This window comes from Marmota flaviventris, chromosome 19 (genome assembly GCF_047511675.1).
Source record: "Marmota flaviventris isolate mMarFla1 chromosome 19, mMarFla1.hap1, whole genome shotgun sequence".
Taxonomy (NCBI): Eukaryota; Metazoa; Chordata; class Mammalia; order Rodentia; family Sciuridae; genus Marmota; species Marmota flaviventris.
Genome location: NC_092516.1, coordinates 19,496,374 through 19,516,682, shown reverse-complemented (window position 1 = coordinate 19,516,682; position 20,309 = coordinate 19,496,374). Strand labels below are relative to the sequence as shown.

Sequence of the window (20,309 nt, the reverse complement as noted above, 5' to 3'; positions counted from 1 at the left end):
GTTGACACTAAAAGAAAGTGAAATGATTGGTCAATCCTTATCATGAATAAAATGCAAAACTCCTAAAAAAAATACTGACAAATCTAGTGATATATACAAAAACACCATATCAGTATCACACTGGTTTATTTCAGGAATTTAAGATTAGTTTGACATTCAAAAATCAGTAATCTATTTTACAACGTTAACAGAATAAAGAAGATATTTGCTCTGATCATTAAATGCATTCAGAAAACATTTAATGGATTGCAAAACCCTTTTGTGATTTCTAAAACTTGCTAGAAAATATAATTCCTCTGAACAGGAATATGATCCTGTAATTTGATAAAAGTCACACACACACACACACACACACACACACACAACATGCATAGCTAACGGTATCCTCAATTGAGAAATATTGAATATTTTCTCCCTGAGGGTAGGAAAAAATCAAGAATGTCTTGTATCAGAAGCCCACATCAACACAAGATGAGAAAAAGAAACAAATTGATAAAGAGAAAGGAAAGATAAGTATTTGGAATGGCACCTAGAAATATCCAAGATACCCAACAGATGAACTATTAGAATAATAATTCATAATCAAGGAAACTAAAGATGAGATCAATATAAAAATTTTATTGAATTTCTATAGATCAGCAAAATTGACACACTCTTAGGCAAAGAAGAGAGAAGGCTCAAGTACTAAAATTGGAAATGAAAGAGGAGACATTACAACCAGTGTCACAGAAATAAAAGGGGTACAGGAGAATACTCTGAATGATTATGTGCCAACAGATTGGGTAAACTGTTTTGAAGGAACTGACAAATTCCTAGAACATATGACGTACCAAGACAGAATCATGAAAAAACAGAATATCTGAATAGACCTGTAAGTGGTAAAGAAACTAATCAGTAATAAAAAAATTTCTCAATAAGGGAAAATGCAGGATCGGATCTGATGGCTTCACTAGAAAATTCTACCAAATATTTAAAGAAGGATTAACACCAATTCCTGTCAAACTCTTTCCAAAAATCAAAAGGAGGAAACACTTCCAAATTCATTCTATGAGACTCCAACACCAAAGCCAGAAAGAGACAAGAAAACTACAGACCAATGACCCTGCTGAATATTTATGCAAAATCCTCAACAAAACCTAGCCAACCAAATTCCACAGTGCATCAAAAGAACTAGACACCAAGATGAAGCAGGATTTATTCCCGGAATTCAAGGATGGTTCAATTTTTGAAAATCAATAAATATCACATACTGCGTTAACAGAATAAAGGACAAAAATCACACGGTCATCTTGACTGATGCAGAAGATGCATTTGACAAGATTCAATGCCATTTAATAATGATTTTTCAAAAACTCAACAAATGAGAAATGGTTAACATACTCAATGTTGAGAGACTGAAATCTTTTCCTCTAAGATCAGGAACCCTAAAAATTCTACAAACACTTAAGAACTATGAAATGAATTCAGCAAGGTTGAAGAACACAGAACACGCACTCAAATGTGACTTGCATTTCTATCCACAAACAATGAATAATCCCAAAAGGTGATTCAGAAAACAGTCCCATTTACAATAGAATCAAAAAGAATAAAATGCTTAGGAATAAATTTAATCAAGGAGGAGAAAGACTGGTATACAACATTGTTAAAAGAAAATAGACACAAATTAATAGAAAGACATCCCATCTTCATGGATTGAAGACTTAATATTGTTAATCGGTCAATATTACCTAAAGCAAATTTGGGGTTTAAAGCAATCCCTACAAAATCCCACTGTTTCTTTTTCTTTTCCATGAATATAAAGGTGCATTGGTGCATTCCTATAATCCCAGTGACTAAGAGGCTGAGGCAGGTGGATCGCAAGTTCAAGGCCAGCCTCAGTGACTTAGCAAGGCTCCAAGCAACTTATCGAGATCCTGTCTCTACATAAAAATATAAAAAAAGGGCTGGGGATGTAGCTCAGTGGTTAAGTGTCCCTGGGTTCAATCCCCTGTACCAAATAATAATAATAATAATAATAATAATAATAATAATAATAATAATAATAATAATTTAAAAATTGACAAAGAACCTGAATAAACATTTTTCCAAAGAAATAAAAAAATGTGTAATAAGCATATGAGAAGATGCTCGAACTCACTACTTATCAGAGAAATGCAGATCAAAACCACAACCAGATATCACTTCACACTTGTTAGGATGGCCATTATTAGGGACAGAAAAGGGAAATGACAAACATTGGTAAGAATGAAGAGAAATTAGAACAACAATTCTGCACTTTTCTGTTAATATTTTGAAAATTAAAGGTAGAAATGCCAGGTACATAGTCAGAAGAAGAAAAAGTGGCATCTCAAAGAAACATTTACAATAGCCAAGCCACGTAAGCGATCTAAATTCATTGAGAAGATAAATGAGTAGAGAAAATGGGCTACATAATACCAACCATGGAATATTATTCAGCTCTTAAAAAGCAGGAAATATGCTACCCGTGGGTGAAAACTGGGGGCAGTATGTGGGGTGAAATAAGCCAACGACAAGACAAAGATCGCAGGATTCCACTCTCATGGATGTACTTTGAGAAATCAAACTCATAGAAACGGAATGTAGACAGGCAGTTGCCAGAAACGAGAGGGAGGGAGAATGGGGAGTTTGTTTCTTGACAGCTGTAGAGTTTCACTCATGCAAGATGAATACGATCTGTTGTTTGATAATATGTATACAGTCAACACTCCTGGGCTGCACACCTGAAAATAGCTGAGGGCAAAAAAAAAAAAAAAAATCTTCCTTATGAATGAAATCCAAGTCTGGGACACTCCTCTTTGGACCATAGTAACTTCTCTCACAGGATTAGCAGAGGAAGATGAGGGAAAACTTACAAAAGTAAAGGCAAGAGCCCTCCATCATGGCCGGTCGCCATGACATCCACTAGCTGCTCAGGAGGCTGAGACAGGAGGACCACTTGATATTAGGAGTTTGAGGCCAGATTGGGCAATAGAGTGAGAACCTATCCACCCGCCCCCCCCACAAAAAAAATCAAAACAAAGACAAAGCAAAACAACCCAACAACAACCCAACGACAATAACAAAGCCCCTTCACCAGGTGGCCAGCTGAAGTAAGCCATGTTTGGGTTGTTTTTTAAGTATTCCCTCATTCATCTGGAATCCCAGCTTGAAACGTGCATTTATTAGTTATAAAATATGAAAATAAATCATTATATTTTGTACACCAAGAACAGATGAAATTTTAAAGATATGCAAGTGACATTAACATTAAAAACTAAATACCCAGGAATGACTATCGTTAAAGATAGGCAAGACTTCTACACAGAAACCTACAAAATGTTACTCAGATAAATTGAAGGAGATAGAAAGAAGCGGAGGTGCATACTATGTTCATGGATTGGAAGATTTAAAGACGGAAGATGTCTGTTCTTCCAGAGTTGAACTAAAGTTTCAATAAAAATCTCAAGGCTCCAAAAAAAAGTCTCCCGTGGGATTTTCTTTGGTGAAAATTCACAAAAGTATTATAAAATTTATATGGAAATACAGAAAGTTGAAAATAGCTTGGACAATTTTAAAAGAAGCATGTCGAGACTTAGAAATCAGTGATTAAGAAAATATGTCATTGTCGGCCCCTGGAAACAAAAAGCTCTAAAAACAGATTCATATAGGACCACTTGATTCTCAGAAAAGGCACCGTTAAAAAGCTGTGGGGAAGCTGGGCACGGTGGTGTTCGCGGTAATCCCAGCAGTTTGGGAGGCTGAGGTGGGAGGATCATAAGTTCAAAGCCAGCCTCAGCAACTTAGCAATATCATAAGCAACATAGCAAGACTCTGTCTCAAAATAAAAAATAAAATAGGCTGGGGATGTGGCTCAGTGGATAAGGGCCCCTGAGTTCAATCTCTAGTGGCAAAGAAAATGAAAGCAGTAGGGAAAGAACATTAAAACACCATGACATATTATCTGAATATTCATATGGAAAAAGAAACCTGGACTCCCCACCTCACACACCATAGTAAAAACAAATTCCAGAAACATTGTAGACCCAAATGTGAAACCAAAACACAACAAAATCATCTAGAAGGAAACATCATGTTTTAATGAACCCAGTGCGGAAAGCTCTGGGCATAAAGGAAAAGACTGATAAGTTTAGTTAAAAGGAAGAATTTTTGTTCATCCAGATTTCCGGGGCTGGGGTTGTGGCTCAGTGGTAGAGCGCTCGCCGAGCAGGTGTGAGGCACTGGGTTCGATCCTCAGCACCACAAAAAAAATAAATAAATGAAAATAAAAAATGGCCACTGACAACTAAGAAATTTTTAAAAATTTTTAAAAAAAGAGACAATTTTTTTTTCCAATAAGAAAATGTAAAAGAAACCAAAATTGGAACAAGAGAAGTATCTACATGGTATCACATATATGCACATTTAGGAATCTTTTCCGATTCATAGACATCTATTTCAAGTGCTGAAAACCATCTGGAGTGAGTACATTGTCGCTCAGTGTCCTCCACGATCCGCTCCCTGTGCCAAGGCTGCGGATAGAGCCCTGGAGCCCTCTGCGCCTGCGCGGGCAGGTGGCCCTCTGCGCTCCCCAGGGCTCCTCCGTGCGCTTCCCAACCTGGAAGGAACCGCTTCCCGCGTCTCCCGCTCTCCCCGGGCTGCGGGACGGCCACTTCCTGGGTCAGTCAATCCGTGTGGCCCAGGTGGGGGCCGCAGGGTGGAAAGTGAAAGGGGTGGGGGTTAAAAGTAAAACGGCCCGTTTCCCAAAGGAACCAAGAAGAAACCAAGAGGCGGGGGGAGGGACTCCCCAGAGGGGCCATAAACCAGGGCGACAGTGGCTGGAAGCAGAAGTGTCACTTCGGGACTTCCCAAGAGGGAACACAGAACCAAGGCTGCGAGGTCCCGCTGGGTCTTCCAGGGCCTCTTCTGACCTGCCCTGGGGCTGCTCAGTTCTGGGCCTGGCTCCACCTTTCTGTCCCCTCTACCCGCTGCGCACCAGGTGCCAACAGCTTGGTCAGCACGCGGCTCACCTGGTGCTGACACCTGGCATGTGCCCTCTCGGCCGCAGAACCCTCTGCTCTGCTGGGCCTGGCAGCCTCCCATACAGTCCTCCAAATTCAGTCCAAATGTCGCCTCCTCCGTTGGTCTCTGCCCCCCACGGAGTGAGAGTCGCCCCTTCCTCTGGAGTGCACCCCTCCGCCAAAGCCCAGAGCTGGGGTGTTTCCCTCTCAGCATCCCCGCCTTAAATTCAGTGCCCTGCCTGTGGATCTTATGTACTTGAGGAGGATAAAATCTCCAATGCTCCACCTTTCCCTCACCTCAGGACCTTTGCACGCACCACTCCCTCTGCTGAGGACGCTTTCCCCCCAGCTTCTTTGCATTTCCATCCTCAGATTTCAACTTCAGTGAGGCCTCTTCCAAGAGGCCATTCACTCTGTTGGAAATGGATCTTCTCTGCAGTCCCCAGCCCACACATCCCTGTGGATCTCCTTCATCTTAGGCTCAGTTTAGTGGACGTCTCTGGGCTGAAGCCCAAGCGCCCAGAGGTTGGGTGGTTGACCTCTCTGTTCCCGCAGCATTCCTCGTGCACGGCGCGGGGTCTGGAATGGAGCCCAGGTTCCACCAGCAGAGACGAAAGATGGAGAACGGATTCAAGAAAGCGAGGTGGGTAGGTGCAGGTAAGAAGGAGTAGCCTGAGAGGTCGCAGTTTCCACATCAGCTTCGTCCCTGTCCCCAGAGTCACCCTCTCTCTCCTCCCTCAGCTCCCGGAGTCTGAGTGCTGGTGACGGCTGTCATCAGATTAGTGACAAGGAGCTTCCGGAGGAGGGCGGCGGACGGCCGTGCTCACCTGAGCAGGTTCTCACGCGGCCCTGGGCCAGAAGGGCCTCTGCTGCGAACCCAGGATGGGCCTCGTCCCCCTCTCAGGCTCTCCTGGGCCTCGGCCTCCCATCTGTCTAATGGAGCGGGGAGCCTGGGGGGTGCCCGTGGCGTTGGCCGGCTGGGTCATGCCCTCTGGGGACTGGTGTGCAAGGGTCTCGCCCTGAGCGCTCGGGGCATGGGGAAGGGCCTCCCCCGGCAGCCTCCCGGCCTCCCCCTGAGCACCTGCTGCGCTCCCCTGGCCCCGGAGCTCGCGCGCACCCCGGGGCGCACCCTCCCCTGCCTGAGTCCTGCGTCCCAGAAGCCTCCGCGCCCAGGCTGCGCCCTCTCCCAGCTCCTGCAGCCCTGCAGCCCCGGGGAGGCGTGAGGCAGCTGCAGGATGCTCTCAACCGCAGCTGCTGGGGCTGGAGGCGGGAAGGCGGGGCCCGGCGAGCAACCTCCCCTCCATCCCTGGCCAACCAGGGCAGGACCAGGTGCTCCTGGGCAGGGTGTCACTAATTCACCCTGGAGCGAGCCGGCAGCCGCTTGGCCGAAACTGAAGCCCAGAGAGGCCCAGAGCCTCTGCTGTGGTCACACAGCAAGGAAGGGCTGGTGCATCTGCCTCCCTGGGGACCACTGGGGTGGCTGGACCCTTCTTGAGGGCTGCAGGGACCAGCAGCCTGGTCCCCATTGAGGGCCCCTGCTGCGACCTGGGGAATATTCTCAGGTTGTCTCAGAAGTTCCAAGTTGACTCAGCACTCTCCTCGGAGCTGTCGTGAAAAGTCCCTTTGGCAGAGGGCCAGGGCAGGGAGTGGGGGTGGTGGCACCTAGGAGCCGTGGGGGAGGGTGCTCCTCCCACTCCTTCCCCTCCCCCTCGGGTTTCTGGGGCCCTGGAGAGCCCGTGAGGAAGGGGGCGTGGAGCAGAAGGACCCTCTTCCTCAGGAAGGTGTGAGTCCCCCCCCCCACTCAAGATGGCTCCCTGAGTGGCCCGAAACCCCTCCTCCCTCTCTGGGCCTCAGCTCCCCCATCTGTGCAGTGGGGGCACAATCACCAAAAGAGCTGTCACTGGTTGAACTCAGAGCATGTCAGACTCTATGCCAGGTAACAGTCGCAGATATTATTATCAATAGTATTTAAAGTAAAACCACCCAGTGTGACTCAGGAGGCCAAGGCAGGAGGATCGCAAGTTTGAGGCCAGCCTCAGCAACTAAGTCTGACCCTACACAATGTTGTGAGACCTGCCTCAAAAAAAAAAAAAAAATTAAAAAAGGGCTGGGGATGTGGCTCAGTGGTAAAGCACCTCTGGGTTCAATCCCCAGGACCCCTCTGCCCCCCAACAAAAAAGAGTAAAACCTACTGGTCCTGAGCACATGCTCCTCATCAGAGCCTGTGTGCTCCGCTGGCTTTGGCTGTGTGAGTAACCAAGCCCAGGACCTGGGAGGTGTCTGACCCCATAGTATGTGCTCAATAAAAACCCTCTGAACAAATTCTCACGACCAAGCTGAGCTGGGTGCTCTGGTTCCTGTTCTTATAGAGCCCCGATTCTTGTTCTTACAGACATTTCCTCCTATCACAGACAAGCAACTGGGGTTCAGAGAGGTCACAGGAACACTCACTCAGGTCACACGAGCACTAAGTGGGAGAGCTGGGATTTGAACCCGGTTCCGTCTGATTCCAAAATCACGGTCAGCCGCGTACCCGTGAGTCAGCTCAGCGCCCCCAGTGACCACAGGGGACCCCGCTCAGCCTCCTGAGGCTGCTCTCCTCTCCTGCAGGTCTCCCCCGTATGGCGCCGCCACCGTCCCCTCCCCTGGTCACCCTCAAGGCTGTGGCCCGCCCTCCCTCTCTCCTCCTGGGGACTCCGGTCGACCTTGCTGGGGAGGTGGGAGCGGTGGGCTCGGGCTCAGCCTGGGTCTTGCTCTCCTGAGCCTCCTCTGTGGGGCCGACAAAGACCCAGACACCCCCAGGGCGGGGCAGGCCAGGCTCCCGCAGGACCTACAGCGGCGGGACCCCACGACCAGGGTCCCCACCTGGCCACGGCCCACTCCCCTGGAATGGATGCCCAGCGGTCCTGATGGGGTGGCCCTTCTCAGAAGGTGCCCTGTGACGTGAATCTTCTTTGCCTGTCACCTTGTCCCACAGGTGGTGACCTTGCCGTTGTGTACTCTGAGCTGGGTATTTCCTGGTCACAGTGAACCCGGGCAAAGACGTCCCCGCAGAGCCTCAGTCTTGCCATCTGTGAAATGGGCTGGGTCCTCTGAGGGTCGTGGGAGGTCCTCAAGTCCTGGGATTTTGTGAGCCCTGGGGCCGGGAGGGCCAGGCAGGCAGGGCTGCTGTGTCCCGGGAACGTCCCCACACCCTCTGCCACTCTTGGGGTCCGGCTCCTCCCCCCATGGCTCAAGGTTCCTCATGATACAAACTCCCTGTCTAAAAGGATACTTGGGACTGCATTGTCACCTTGCTATGACCTTGAGTCCTGACAGACAGCCCCCCCTTGTCCCTGTGTTACACATGTGACAAACGAGGACACGAGGCGAGACCAAGCGGAGATTTGCCTGAGCTCACCAGCCTGGGAAGGCACATGGCCAGACTCTCCGGCCAGGTTTTCCCCAGTCACCACGTGCTCTGAACCCCCCAGGGGAGCCACAGCTGTCCCAGGAGCAGCCTCGGGCTCCTTACGGCCCCTGCACTGCGAACTGGGCTCCTGCTGGGCAGAAACTGCCACCCCTCCAGAGTGTCCTGAGTCCTTTCCCCACACGTTGGCTCCCCTGTGGCTCTCCACCAGGTCACTAAGCTCCTCACTCCCCCTCCTCCACACACAAGAGGAGTGGCCTCTTATCATCTGACCCACCCCCGGGGTTCATGATAAAGACCAGGAGAGGCTGCGGGGTCACCTGGTTTACTGCCCACCCTGCCGTATCCTAGTTGAGGCGCCAAAGGAAAATCGTCCTCTGTCTCCAGGCTTCATTTCCTGTGAAATGGGCGCCCAGCCGGGTTTTGAAGGATGAGATAAAATACAGGTGACAAAACACAGATGCCCTGGCCTAGCTGACATCTCTGCCCGCCAAAACGGCCTGGGAGGCTGCAGTCTCCGCCCCTGTGCCCACTGCAGCCTGGCACCCTTGCCCAGGACCCAGGCGATGGAGCCCCTGATTCTTGGAGGCTGGTTTCTATGGATGGGTCATCTCAGCCATGCTCCTGCCTCGGGGCCCTGAGCTTCCTGCAGAGCCACATCAAAGACCTCCAGTCATTCAGAGCCGGCCAAGCGGGGACTCCAGCCCCACTCTGCCCACTGGCATGAAGCTTCTGAGACTCAGTGTCCCCAGGTGTCACCTGCCCACAGGCTGCGAGCCCTCCTGTTGGGCACTGAGGCAGGTCCTCCTGGGGGAGAAGTTGTCCTGCCCGGGGACAGCGACAGGACCTAGTTACCTGCTCCTGCAGTGTCTTCCTCAGAAACCCATTCCGTGGTCCCCGCGATCGGGCGGCCTCCGGGGTGGAGGCGGGTGGCCTCGCGGAGGACGGGAGACGAGGTGAGAGAGGCGGCAGGGTCCAGCCGAGTGGCGATCCACACCCTGCCCCGCGTCGGCCACCGCACGGGTCACCCAGGCCGAGGGACGGCGGGACTCTGGGCGGGTGGGACGCAGGCAGGGCCGGGAGCAGGCGACAGGAGCGCGGGGCAGGGACCCGCTGGCCGCCCGGGGTGGACGAGGCCCGGGGACAGCCTCAGGCGCAGCCCGGGAGAAGCAGGCGGGTGCCCGGGCGCGGGGCCCACGGCCACCCGGCGGAGCGACGCCCGTGGGTCTGTGCGAGGCGGCGGCGGGCGGCTGCCATCCCTGTCGCCGCGGCGGGCGGAGGAGGATGTGGCGAGGCCGCCCCGCCCCCGCCCGCCCCTCCCCGCAGAGCAAGGTGGGGACCGGCCAGGCGGCGCCCTGTGCTCGCCAAAGGTCACCCAGCAAGCCGTGGGGGCCGCCAGGACGACATGTGCCTCCGGGGGACAGGTGACATCATCCCCACAAGCCTCTCAGTGACCACGAGGGAGCCACTTCCCACAGATGTGCAAACCGAGGCTCCAGGCTGAAGGGGTATGGGGACCGCTCAGGCGTCCTGGAGACCCCCCTGTCCCACCTGCAAACTGGCCTGTCCCATCAGCCACACAACTGCCTGCCCACTGGGTCTGAGCAGCCCCGGTGACCCTGACTCTCCCCACCTCTGTCTCCTGCACTAGGACGAGCCCAGTCCCCATGTCCTTGAAGGCAGAACCCCCGGGGCCCCTGTGGCGTGGCCTGCTTTGCCCTTCTCTCAAATAGAGACACCCAAAGGCTGGCCACAGGGACCATGGGGACACGGAGACTCAAAAAGACACTAGAGAGAAGACATTCACCAGACAGAGAGAGGTTCTGTCTCCTAACAAGCCAGAGGCGCAGGACAGGTTCAAATGTCTCTGGTTGACATTTAAGAGACCAGGGGACAAAACCAGCTTACGCCCAGCAGCCTCAAGAGAGGAACTCGATCATCACCATGACCACCGCAAGACCGCCTGGCACCGGGTGGCATCGCCATCTGGGCTCATCCTGCCAACCCTGGGGGCAGGGGGGACTCCTCCACTTTGGGGATGGAGAGAGGCTCAGAGAGACCGTCCCACAAGCTGAGGGCGGGAGCTGGGATTTGAACCCATCCCTAAGCTTGCCCCCGAGTGTGCAAAGGAAATGTGTCCAGAGGGGGGGACGCTCTGGGTCCGCGCGGATGCCTGTCCAGCCCCCCCATCCCGCCATGGACTCAGTTTTGGGGAGCAACTTACAGATGCTCTGCAAGGCCAGTCCAGGGGGAAAGAGAACGCCTCTCCCACTTTATTTCTTGATATATGTGCCTTTTTCTTTTTCTAGCCATGTTTTGAGGAACTTGGGACACATTCCCCTGTGGTCACTCTGCAGGCTCTGGGTCCTGTACACAGCCCCAAAGACAGGCTTTGCCCTGACATCAGGAATATATCTCCCGAGCTCCGAAGAGCAGATCTTGGGAAGGAAACCAGCTTGCTCTTTCTTGTTCTCTTAATCTTCAAAGTGAATCTCCTGATACCGCGTCCTGCAATTGGTAGCCATTGAAAGATCATAAGGAGGAGTAAGAGATGACTAATTTGTGAAGGGCTTGCTTTGTACTAGGGGGTGAAGGACTTTAAAGATTTTTAAAGACTTTAAAAATCACTGGAGAGCACAGCTACCATCCTCGTCCATCGTTTCCCCTTGTGCGACAGATGAGGAAACAGAGGTTCAGAGAGGTTAATGATTTGTCTAAGGTCACACAGCTGGTGAGTTAGAAATGGAATACAGTCATTTGGACTCCAGAGCCCACACTTGAGATAACTCACTTCACTTCAAGATAAAAAAAAAAAAGTGGGAGGGTGGACATCGACGTGGGCAAGGTTTTAGGCAGTGCAAAGGTACTGAGGCAGAACCCATGTGGCTTGCTCCAAGAGTACAGGGACAGAGTGGCAGCAGAGACCAATGGAGGGGGGGGGAAGGTCACACTCACTGCATGCCACCTGGGAGGAAAGCAGATTTTGTTCCAGTGGAAATGGGGAGTCATCTCTGGCTTTCAAGGGGTGTCTTAGTCTAATTTGCATTTTCAAGAGTGCTCAGGGCATGCACAGGCTGTGTGTGGGACACAGCAGGGGCCACTTAGTCCCTTAGTACCTAAAAAGAAGATGGTTTGGGGACTGGAAATTTAACAGCTGCCAGGGCCACATCCCCACCCCGACCCCCAGAAATGGACGTGAAGTGTCCTCTGGGGCGGTGCCTCTGGGTCTCAGGAGTGTGGCCCGCGGAAGGGAGGTGTGGTGGGACCTCTGGGGCCCTCGCAACCCCGGAGGACTCAGAGCTGGTCACCGAGAGGAAGTGGTCTCTCTGCCTTTCAGTCAAGTGGTCTCCTGGGGGAAAAATAATTGCGACAGCCCCTCCCTCCGCCATTTCCTCTTTTTTATTTTTATTTCCACAGCTCCTTTGAGGTATTATTTATATAACATCAAATTCAGCCACTGAATTCAGTTCAATTAGTTCTAGAAAATGTGTCGAATTGTGCAACTCACCATGATCTAATGTTGGGAAATTTCCATCATCACACACACACACACACACAAAAAAAAACCCCAACAATCCCTTGGGCCTGTTTGCAGCCAGTTCCCGACTCCCACGTGCTTGATCGTCCTCTGCCAATTTTTTAAATTGCATTGCTTATCATTGTTGGGTTGTAAGAGCTCTTTACATATTCTGGATACTTGACCTTTATCAGATAGATGGTCTGCAAATATTCTTTCTCAATTTTCTGCATCGTCTTGTTACTTTCTGAGTCCTGTGCTTTCATGTAAAAGAGTTTTGGGGGGGTTGAATCCTGAGCTGTTTAACCACTGAGACACATCCCCAGCCCATTTTCTGTATTTTATTTTGAGATGCAGTCTTAATAAATCGCTTAGGGCCTCACTAAGTTGCTGAGGCTGGCTTCGAACCTGCCATTCTCCTGCCTCAGACTCCCAAGTTGCTGGGATTACAGGCGTGCAACACTGCACCCAGCAGTAAAAGAATTTTTAATTTTCTCATCCCCAGGCCCCTCTTTTTTAATTTTTTTTAAATGTTTTGAGCCAGGGTCTTGCTAATTTGCTTAGGGCCTTGCTAAATGGTGGAGGCTGGCCTTGGACTTGTGATCCTCCTTCCTCAGCCTCCCAAGCTTCTGGGATTATAGGCATGTACCACTGCACCCAGCAAGAGCTTTTAATGGTTATAAAGCACAGTTTCTCTCTTTCTTTGTTTGTGCTTTTGAAGCACATCTAAGAAGGATCCGTTACCAAATCGAAGGTCATAAAGATTTCTTCCAGTGTTTTTTTTTTTTTTTCCTGAGATTTTTATTGTTCTGTTACTTCTTCTATTTAGGTCTCTGACCCATTTTATATTCATTTTGGTGTATGGTGTGAGATAAGGGTCAAACTTTGTCGTTTCACATATACATCTATCCAGTTGCCCCAGCACCATTAAATAAATAAATAAACAAGGAATATTTCTTGATTAAATATAAATCACCAAATATAAATATTGAATTAATTAACTAAGAGGCCATTCTTTCCCCCATTGAATTGTCCTGGCATCCTTATTGGAAATCACCTGACCCATGCCGTTTATTTCTAGACTCCTGACCTGGATGTCAACAGACCGACGATGTCCTTGGTCAAATGTGTTGTCCCTGGGCCAACAGCCCGAGGTCCCTGAACACAGCGGCTCTGTAGTGAGTCTTGATCTTGTTGTTCTAACAGCTGTTTGGGCTCTTCTCTTGCAATTCCACATGAGCTTTAGGATCAACTTCTTCATTCAAAAGAAAAAGACACCAGTCGAGGTGAAGCATGCCCATAATCCCAGGCACTCGGGAGGCTGAGGCAGGAGGATCACAAGTTTGAAGGCAGCGTGGGCAACTAAGGGAGACCTTGTCTCAAAAAAAAAAAAAAAAAGTACAAAGGGCCAGGGATGGGGATGTAGCTCAGCCCAGCACCAAAAATAAATAAATAATTTTAATTAATTAAAAGAAAGAACACTGGGATTTTTATAGGGATTGCATTAAATTCACAGAGTGCTGTAAACCTGAAGATCGCCGTCTCAATGATGTTACGCCTTCCACTTCACCAAAAATTTGCTTGGGTCTTTCTTCTTTGATTTTTTTTCAGTAACGTTTCTTGCAACTCCTTAGTTCTATCTGTCCCCAGGGGTTTTATTGCTCTTGATGCTGTTGTGATGGAAAGTTCTTCCTTGCCTCCTGGGGCCGGGCTGCTCCTCGCTGGTGCCTTGAGACCCCGTGCGTTTCTGCAGGTTAATTTCTATCCTCCCACTTGGCCCAAGTCGTGTTTTGGTTCTAGTCATTTCTTTGCCGATTCTTGAGGATCTTCTCTATTTAGGATCACGTCGTCTGTCAATCAAGGTCGTGTTTCTTCTTCCTTTCTACTTGGAAGCTTTTTATCGCTGCCTCTTGCTGATCTGTTGGGGTTTGAACTCTGGGTATCGTGTTGAGGAGCGTTGGCCAAGAGGGCACCATTCTTGTTCCCAGTCTTAGGGGAACATCTTCCATTTTTCATCCGCTGTGAGGTTTCATATCCGACCCTTGTCGAATTGAAGGAATTCCCTTGGATTCCTATTTTGCTGAGGGTTTCAGTCCTACAAGGGCATTGAATTTTGTCAGATGCTTTTCTGCATCAATATAAATGATCACGTGGTGTTTGTCCCTTTATTCTGTGAATATGGTACACCGTGTGGCTTCACCTTATATTGAACTATCCTTGCATTCCTGAGGTTTGGTCCTGCTATATAAACTCTTCAAGGGGCCGTAGGACTCTGTTTTCTGGTATTTTGTTGAGGAATTTTTTGCATCTATGTTCCCAAGGGATGCTCATCTGTGACGTCCTTGTCTGGATTTGGTATCATAGAATGACTTAGGTAATATTTCCTCCTCTTGTGTTTTGTGGAAGAAATTAAAAAGGAATGAGGTTAATTCTTCTTGAAACGTTCCATAGAATTCATCCACGGACTTTTCTTGCCTGGGAGGTTTCGGGTTGGTAATTCAACTCTTATTTTGTGATATGTCTATTGGGGTTTTCTATTTCTTCATGAGTCAATTTTGGTAATTGGTTTTGGTGAGACTTTTAAAGTCTCCAGTGATTCCGTACTGTTTCTAGAAATTTGTCTGGTTCATTGAATTTGTTGGCATACGATTGTTCATCAGAGGATCCTTTTTGCTTCTGTAGAGTTGGTAGTAATGTCCCCACTTCTGTTTCTGATTACATGAAAGAAATCTTGCTTGTATTGAAGCTACCATCAATTTGTATTTCTGTTATATGCGGTTGAACCTATATTTGGTTGAACAGTCACAGATTCAGATTTAGGTATGGACGCAGATGCAGACATAGATCTGAATATATTCCTGACCCAAGAATAGATATAAATATATTTCTTCTCCTAAGGGGAAAGATCAAGCAGGGCAGACAAGTAACAATCTCTGTTGAATCCCAGAAAATAAAACATAACACATTTTATCGCTCAGGGATTTTTGTTTTGTTTCGTTTTTCTTCTGGTGCTGGGGACTGAACCCAGGGGTGCTTTCCCACTGACCCACATCCCCAGCCCTTTGTTTCTTTTTATTTAGAGACAGGGTCTCACTACTTTGTTGAGGCTGGCCTTGAGTTTGCAATCCTCCTGCCTCCGCCTCCTGAGCTGCTGGGATTACAAGCGTGTGCCCCTCAGGAACATTTAGCAACATTATTATTTCAGTTGTGAATGTTAAAACCAAATCAAACAAGCTTGGCCCAAACGGCCATGTGCTGCGACAGAAATTGTTGGCCATAAATTTGACAGAAAAAAAAAAAAGTTAAGAGCCCAGGGAATGATTGCGACAAGCCAACGTGTCCATCAGGCTGAGGTCACGGCCGGCTCAGCCTGGGCAACCTGGAAATCCCTGGACAAGGGAAGGTGCCAATTGGCACGTCTGCCAGGCTTCCTCCAGGGGTCCTGGGGCTGAGCCAGCTTGAGGTGCCAGTCTCTGGGGTTGGGGGAGGGAGTGAGGACTGGGGGACTGATCAGGGTCTTTGGGTTGGGAAAAAGAACTGCCAATCTTCTCCCGCCCCCTGCTGCTCACCAAGTTCGTCTCAGCTGACAGACAGACCTGCTTTTCCTTGTCAAGAGCTCAAATGCAGTGGTCAGGGAGACCCACCAAGCCTGGAGCTTCTAGTATTGTGATTAATAGCAGCATTTCAGGGGGTTCTGGTTTAGATATGGGGTGTCCTCCAAAAGCTCATGTGTGAGACAATGCAAGAAGGTTCAGAGGTGACGTGATTGGGTTGTGAGAGTCTTAACCTAAGCAGCACTAATCCCCTGGTAGGGATTAACTGGGTTGGTAACTGCAGGCAGAGAGCGTGTGGCTGGAGGAGGTGGGTCACTTGGGGTGATCTTGGGGGTCCGTGTTTTGTCCTTGGTGAGAGGACCAAGGTGGCCATGTCCTGAGCTTCCTCCCTCCACCACATGGGTACGCCATGATGTTCTACCACATCTTGGACCCAGAGCAGTGGGATCAGCCATCTGGGGACGGAGACCGCTGAAACCATGAGCCCCCCCCCCCCCCAATAAACTTCTCCTCCTCTAAAATTGTTCTTCTCAAGTTTTTTCGGTCACAGCAGTCACAAATCTAACTAAAACAGAAATTGGTATGGAGACATTGCTGCTTTACCTGAACCTGACCCTGCGGTGTGGAAGCTTGGGGAGCTTTTGGGAATTTGTCCGAGGAAGTTTGAAAAGTTTAGAGATGAAAACTGGAAAGGCTCTCAGGTGTTGTAAGTGGAGCTTAGCGGGAAATTCAGCCGAGAGTCAAAGACCAGAACCTGGTAGGACAGCAGACAATAAAGACTGTGCTCACGAGGTTTTAGAGGAGAAAGATCACTGTTGAAACTGGACCTCAGGCCGTCCACATTAGGTTCAGGCTAAGAACTTGCCTAAATATTGCCCAGGTCCTAAGACTTTGCACAAGGCTCAACGTAAAGGCGATGGGCTAATTGATCTGGCTGAGGAAATTTCAAGGCAACGCAGTCTTGGGGAGGCGGCATGGGTATTGCTGGTGGCTTTTAGCCAAGTTGATTGTGATCATCAGGAGCAGAAAGCAGAGCAGAAAAATTCGAAACACTTGGACTTGAAACATGGGAGTAAAACTGTGGCTAAAATTGTGGTTGTTAAAGACATTTTAACCACGAAAGAGAAGCTGCTGAGTGCTTTACCCAGAAACAGTAGGGAAGACGGCTTGAGGGTACCTCATGGATTGGCCAGACCACACCTGTTTCAGACTCCAGGGTATGAAAGTTAAAATCCCTTTGAGAAGAGATCCTGAGGGCTCCCAGCTTACACAGTGGGCTTGGGCAGTTGCTTTGCCAGGTCCTGACCCCAGGTACTCCGAGACGTGGCTATTGCTGGAGGTGGAGGCAGAGTTTGGAGTCCACCAGGTGGGGTTGGTTCTGCAGAGTGCAGGACGCTGCAGAGTGAGGAGGTCAATGAGGCTTCCACCAAGATCCCAAAGGGAAGGCGGGGAAGGCCAGGCCAAGTGCAGAATGGATGGAGTCCCTGTGGGCAGCCCCTGAGAGGTCCGTGCATGGAGACAAGAGGCTGAGAGAGGCCAAAAGAGACTAGAGCCAGCAAGATCCAGGGGCAAAGCTACACCAACCCTTGGGAGAGAACATGACCCTGTCCTGTGCCCCAGGTGCTGGATGTAGAGCTACGGGACCTGTTTGTCCAGCTGGATTTCAGTCCTGCTTTGGTCCCATCCCTTCTTTCTGTGTCTCCACCCCTCCATGGTGGAGTAGAAATAGTTACTTTGTACTTTTATATATTGGACGTATGTAACTTCCTTTTTGATATTTTGTAGGGGCTCCCCTTGAGAGTTTGCCTTGAGTCTCGGGAGACTTTGGATTTGGACTTTTGGGCAATCCTATAACTGTTAGGACCCTGGGGACTCTTGGAAAGGGACTAAATGTACTTTGCTTTATGAGATGGGGATGAGCTTTTGGGGGGCCAGGGGAAGAATGCTATAGTTTAGATAGTAGATGCCCCCCCCAAAGCTGACGTGTGACACAAGGAGAGAAGGTTTAGAGGTGACGTGGTTGGGGTTGTGACAGCCTTCACCTAATCGTGTATTAACTGGGTGGTGACAGCAGGCAGAGAGGGTGTGGCTGAGGAAGTGGGTCACTGGGTGTGCCCTTGGGGTATACACTTTGTCCTTGGTAAGAAGAGCTGTCTCCTCCTCTCTGCTTCCTGGTGGCCACGTCCTGAGCTACCTCCCTCCACCACGCTCTTCCACCATGATGCTCTGCCTCACCTTGGACCCAGAGCTACGGAGTCGGCCATCTGGGGCCTGAGACCTCTGAAATGTTGAGCCCCCAAATAAACTTCTCCTCCTCTAAAATCGTTCTTGTCAGGTCTTTTGGTCAAAGCAGAAAAACCGGCTGGCGAAACCAATGAGCATCCTTAATCCCCAAACCCCAAATCTGAAATGCTCCAGACTTGGGAACTTTTGGGGGGACCCCCATGATGGCCACCAAAGGAAAACTTCCTACCTGACCTCAGGGGAGGGGGTCACAGTCAAAGTGCAGGGGCCCTAAAATACTGTATAGAATTACCTTCAGGTGAATATAGAACATAAATTAACTTTGTATTGTGTCTCATTACCTACTTGCAAATATTCCACAATCCCATCCTTCCACCCTAATCTGAAATCTGGAACATCCCTGGTCTCAGGCAAATGAGACAAGGAGTTTCCTTTTGGCTTCAGCCAGTTTGGACCAGGTTGCTTTCCCTTATAGAAAACTGGTAGAAAAAGCAGACATTCCGCCATGTGGGTTGCAGCTATAGCAGTACTTAGAGGGCAATGCGTAGCCTTAAAACCCGGGTGTTAAGAAAGAAGAAAAGCTAAAAACAAAAAACAAAAAAACCCCACGTTTCAGACATCACTAAGTTAGAAAAGGACAGAAAAATAAACCTGGAGAAAGAAAGAGAAGGGAAATAATAAAGATTAGAGCCAAGAGAAAGAGGAAGGAAACCGACCACAGAGACGCTCCACCAAGCCCAGAGTCGGGTCTTTGGTGAGCCAGAATGGCGGGGGCGGGAGGGAACCGCCTCTTCGGGGAATGAGGAGGCCCCCTGTGGGTGGCAGGGAAAGAGGCATGAGACCCAGGAGGAAGCCAGAGCCGGGAGGGAAAGGCAGTGTCCAGAGCAAGGAGCCGGACCAACCTCGTCCCACGGCTGCTGGGAGCCACAGAAGGCTCTCAGGCGGGGAAGGGAGAGACGGAGCCACAGGCCATCAGAAAGGACCGGGCACCTGCAGGGCCTGGGGATCAGCTGCAAAGAGGGACCAGGGCTAATTGAAAAGGAGAAGCCAAGGAGCGTGCCCCCTTTGGTTTCCGGGAACTGGCAGCTGGCACAGGAGGAAACTGGCTGCATGTCACCTGCCACCTGCAGCTCCCCCAGCACAAGCTTGCTTTCCTGAGGGGCCTTGGACCCCCAGGTGATGTCTATGAGGCCTGGGGGCTGGGGGTGCAATGTCCCCCTGCGCTGGACAGCCCGTGAATGGAGCGTGTCCACGGGAACCTGGGCACAGCTGGGCTGGGTCATTCTGGGGCGGGCAGCCGTCCTGCGCATGGCAGGTGGCTTCAGCGTCCCCTGGCCTGTACCCCCAGATGCCTCTTCCCACCAAGCACGATCCTCAAGAGCCTCTCCTCATGTCCCTTGGGAGACAGAACCGTGCGGCTGTGGACCACAGAGGGGACATCTGAAGTGCTGTCCCCACCCCCTGGGGACAGGTGAGGCCCTTCCTATTTTTGAGCCTCTGCACCCCACTTGACACATGGGGGTGAGGAGGCCCCCCGGGGTGAGCCTGCAGACGCAAGGAGGTCTCGCGTCCCCGGCCAGGGCTCAACACAGGTGGCTGCTGGGGTCCTGTGCCTCGGGGTCAATCACTGAGGAGGGGAGGGGCCAGGGGCCAGGATGGCGGTGGCACAGACCCCCGCCTGCCCCCCTGTCTCCCACCAGCCGGATCCGCCTCAGGGACTCTTGCTGCCTCTACCTCCAAACCCAGAATCCACACGGAGGCCACCTCCCGGCTCTGAGCCACCAGCATCCTGGGCAGGCGGTTACGGCCGCGGCTTCTCTCGCTGCAGCCCCTGGGCCTCCCCTCGGGGTCAGAGTGACCACGTTAGACCCGAAGTGGGGTGAGCGTGTCCCGCCCAGGTTCTGAACCCCCAGGCCTCCCAGTGTCTACCCAGAGACTAAGACAACCTCCCCGCGGCAGGTCCTCCCGCCCCAAAGTCGTCCCCTCCCCTCCTGCTCCAGGGCTCTGGTCACCTGGTGGCTGCAGCTGCTCTCAGGGCCTGTGCACAGCTGCTCCCTGTCCCTCCAGATGTTGGTGAAGCGCACTCTCTTACTTCTCTCTGCCTGTGGTCACACCTCCCTCCCCCGCCGGGGCCTGCCCTGTGTGTCCCCATGTGTCCCCCAGTCTCCTGGCTGGCTGCCCCCTGCACTCGCCTGGGCCCTGTGGGAAGGCACGGGCTTCTTTCTGGATCCCGGCCCCTGCGCAGGCCCTGCACCTGCTGGCTCTCCCCGCCCTCCTCTGGCCAGCCCGGCTCTGCCGCTGCCCGTCACCCCAGGACACACACTGGCTCCTGCCAGCCCTGAGCCAGGCTGGCCACGGAGGACAGGCTGTTCCAGTGCCCAGCCCCAGCTGTGCTCCAGGGCTCTCCTGGAACCGCAGCTCCTTTCTGGACAGTGAGCACACATTGAGCGCCAACTGCATGCAGATGCTCTGCCTGGTTTATAGGCACTTGTGGGAGAATCCGGCGGGCAACCAGCCTCACCCCCGGCTGGACTCACATGGGCACAGCGGGGACCACCCTCTACCTC

At 50.8% G+C, this 20,309-nt stretch overlaps 1 protein-coding gene across 3 annotated transcripts in view; it reads right to left on the bottom strand.

The window, feature by feature from the left end:
* Il21r (interleukin 21 receptor) overlaps positions 1-20,309 on the bottom strand; it is a 44,163-nt gene that overhangs the window by 22,629 nt on the left and 1,225 nt on the right. Inside the window, exon 1 of one of the 3 annotated variants that reach the window (XM_071605582.1) lies at positions 9,283-9,640. The exons of 1 other annotated variant lie outside the window; for it this stretch is intronic. The gene's annotated coding sequence lies outside the window, so the exon portion shown is untranslated. Of the gene's footprint in view, positions 1-9,282; positions 9,641-20,309 lie in introns of those variants that run through there. One more of the 3 variants, XM_027948630.3, reaches the window with a different exon arrangement.